The following is a 3,485-nucleotide window of genomic DNA, read 5'->3' as shown; positions in this document are numbered from 1 at the left end:
AGGAAAGGGAAACCGAGAGATTATCAACAATGACAGACAGTAACAGGCGAGTAAAGCCGAAATGAAAGAGAAGGGAAAGCTCGCGGAGCCTCTGGGAGGTCTCGCTGGCCCCCAAGCCTGGGTCAGAAATCTCCCAGCTCGTGCCTCGCGCGCCCGAAAGGCGTCACTTCCGGAGCAGGGAGCGCGCGGTGTCCGACGTCACTTGGAGGCGGAACTTCCGATTCCGAGACGTCTTCCCAGGATCCTCAGGGAAAGCCGGCCGCCTTCTAGGCGGACAGGTGAGGTACTGGTCTGCCCTCTCTGGGTGACTGGCCGAGGAAGGACAGGCGGGCAGGCACGCGGGATCTGGAGCCTCTTCCTTTCTATGGCTCCTCGCAGAAGGCTGCACGACTCGTAGCAGTAGCAATAACGTTGCTGCGACAGTTTGGGAGTTCAGAGCCACTTGACGTGGGAGCCCATTGGGTTGCTGGCGGGGCAGTCGCTCCGCGAAGTGCGAGAACGCACCAGTTGTACCGCCTCGCATATAGCCTTTGCGGGGGGTCTTATTGTGGTCCTTTGGGGGAGTACGGTCCAGAACGTTCGGCAACCGTCTGGGAAGAAATGACTAAGAGGGGTCAAAGTCTGGGCCTGAAATGGGCTTTGCAGCAGGCGTCTGGCGCTCATACCGCTTTTCATCCACCTTTAAGATAGGACAGTTTATTCCTATTTATGTCTTATCTCGAAAGTGGTTACTAGACACCCGCTTTGCGTTTTGTATGCCAAACACTGGGGAATTTATGATTCACCATCTGAACTCATAATGCTAAGTCATTTTAGTTCTAAGAGCAAATCCCTGTAGAGAAAAAGACACATGATTAAAAGAAACAAACAGAAAGAAAGAAACCAAGAAAAATCTTCTGAAGGTTTATTCACACATTTTTCTTTTAAAATCCTCTTTTCTGAAACTGTAAGTAGGAATGTTCCCATTGGTTATTTTCCCATGTTTTTCACCTAAAAGTGAAAAGCCTGCAAACCTAAGCATTTTTGTTAGCATGTAGGATTTTAGAAGACAATCAAGGCAACACAAGGTGCCCCTCTAAAATTTTGTATTTTAATATTTTGTAATTTGATAACTTTAGGCCTTCAGGCTGGGTGACTGACTTTATTGAAAGATTGATTCCCCTTTCAGCATTTTCTTACTTGTGGTACTACCACATATATTTAGAATTAAGCACTTAATTCTGAAGTGTACTTTAAGAGTACTTCAACCAAATGGAAGTTAGTATATTATTTTTAATATTTAACATATGTAAGTAGAGTCGTTTGTACAAATTTATGAAATTCTTGGCTTTATTTGATATCCAGAAGCTGAAAGCTGCATTTTGGCACATTTAAAATATTGTATCTGTGTGTAATTACAATAAAGAGGCAGCAAAGGAGTTGTCAAAAATATTTTTTGCCTTTTTCAGGTAAATTCAGGAAGTTCATCAGTGTAGCGTGTGTGTTAGTTTTTATATTTTCTTGCAGCAGTGATGGATTTTATGTTCATAAAAGTTCTATTTTCTGACTCAGTTGCACACATGGGAGAAGAATCTTGCTGAAGTTAGTATGCAGTCGTTTAAGTAGCAAATATTCAAATAGCAAAAGTAGATGAAATGCAAAAGTTGCAGAAAATGTTGTACAATTGCTGGTCTAATGCCCACTTACCAAGCAGGAACAAAGACAGTGGTGCAGAATCTTCAAGTAACATGTATCATACTCACTTCCACATAGACTTACTCCTATAGTATTGCAGGTCATTCTTTGAACTGCATATACTTTCAAAGTAGTATGTGACCGGAAAAACAATGGGGTAGGAGTCAGAAGACTATAAAATTGATTTTGCCATGGAAATTCTTTTGACCTTGAACAAAGAATATATAAATCTTTGACCTTCAATTTCTTAATTAATTGCACTGTCTGCTTTTGAAGACATTCTCAAGATCAGATGAGAGGGGATGAGAATGTACTTTACAATTGAACTACAAAAAAAGATGGTTTGTTGCAAGAGGCAATAGTATCAAGTCAGAATATAGAAAATGCTTACTTGCTTCAACATATTATTCTGGAGAAAGATAGGGTGGATATAAATTTAGTAGTCTGTAACTACAGCAGACTAAAAACGATTTTGTTTATGAATCTATATCATATGTTGACTTTAAGTTGTATCTTTTGAAGTTTACATAGTCCTATATGGTAAAATTCCCAATTTTTCCCTTTTCATAACACTTATATCAATTATAATCAGATAAATACATGTGTAATTATGTTTTTTTAAAAATAAAATATCTTTTTAATTTTGAAGTAATTATAGACTCACAAGAAATTGTAAAAGTCTTTTATAGAGACCTCCTTGTGCACCCTTTAGTCAGCCTCCTCTGATGGTAACATTTTGGATAACTATAGCACATTATCAAAACTGGGAATCTGGGGCCAGGCTCAGTGGCTCAGGTCTTTAATCTTGGCACTTTTGAAGGCTGGGATGGGAGGGTCTCTTGAGACCAGTCTGAGCAACATAACAAGACCCCATCTCTTTAAAAAAAAAAAAATGGGAATTTGACATTGATACAATATGGAGAGTTTCTTGTGATTTTACTAGTTTTATAAGCACTTACTTGTGTGTGTGGTCTGTACACAGCTGTATGAAATTTTATCATGTGTAGTTTTTATAACCCCTGTCCTCAAAGCACAGAATTCTTCCATCACCATGAGGTTCCTTCATGATGCCTCTATATGGTCATAACCATCTTGTCCCAGCCCTGTTCCTAAGCCTTAGCAACCACTAATCTCTTTGTCTTTATTATTTCAAGAATACTGTGTAAATAGAATCATACAGCATGTAAATTTTTGAGGTACTTTTTTTTTTTTTACTCAACATAATTTCTTTGAAGTCTCTCCAAGTTGTGGATGCTGATAATTTGTTCCTTTTTGTGGCTGAGTAGTATTCCATGGGATAGCTATGCCACCGTTAACCAGTCACTCACTGAAGGACATTTGGGTTAGGCTGTTATGAACCTTTGTTTGATGATTTTTGAGTGAACATAAGTTTTATTTACCTGGGATGTCTGAAAGCAAATTTGCTAGGTTATAAATGGTAAGTGTGTGTTTAGTCAACTGATAGGATTTATTAGGCTTGTTGCTATGGTGTGTTACATTGACTGATTTTCAAATGTTGAACATATCTGGAGTAAGTCCCACTTGGTTATAGTATATAATCTTTTTCATACATTGCTGGATTCTATTTGGTAATATTTTGTTAATGTATAGGTATGAGAAGTATTCTATACCTTTTTTGTGGGGGGAATTTTTTTTTATTATTATTGAATGGTAACTATGTACATTAATGCACTTCTGGGGTACAGTGTGGGGTTTTCACACACAATCTGAAACACTTCCATCAAACTGGTTAACATAGCCTTCGTGTCATTTTCTTAGTTATTATTTTAAAACATTCACATTCTGCTCTT

At 38.5% G+C, this 3,485-nt stretch overlaps 1 protein-coding gene across 2 annotated transcripts in view; it reads left to right on the top strand.

The window, feature by feature from the left end:
* The first annotated feature begins 200 nt into the window (after positions 1-200).
* Positions 201-3,485, top strand: part of LDAH (lipid droplet associated hydrolase) — a 132,436-nt gene continuing 129,151 nt past the window's right edge. For both annotated transcript variants that reach the window (XM_012803725.2, XM_023511880.1), the window contains exon 1: positions 201-278. The gene's annotated coding sequence lies outside the window, so the exon portion shown is untranslated. The remainder of the gene's footprint in view (positions 279-3,485) is intronic.

This window comes from Otolemur garnettii, unplaced genomic scaffold, assembly GCF_000181295.1.
Source record: "Otolemur garnettii isolate 467f Iridium unplaced genomic scaffold, OtoGar3 scaffold00022, whole genome shotgun sequence".
Classification (NCBI taxonomy): Eukaryota; Metazoa; Chordata; class Mammalia; order Primates; family Galagidae; genus Otolemur; species Otolemur garnettii.
This window is presented reverse-complemented; position numbering and strand designations above follow the sequence as displayed.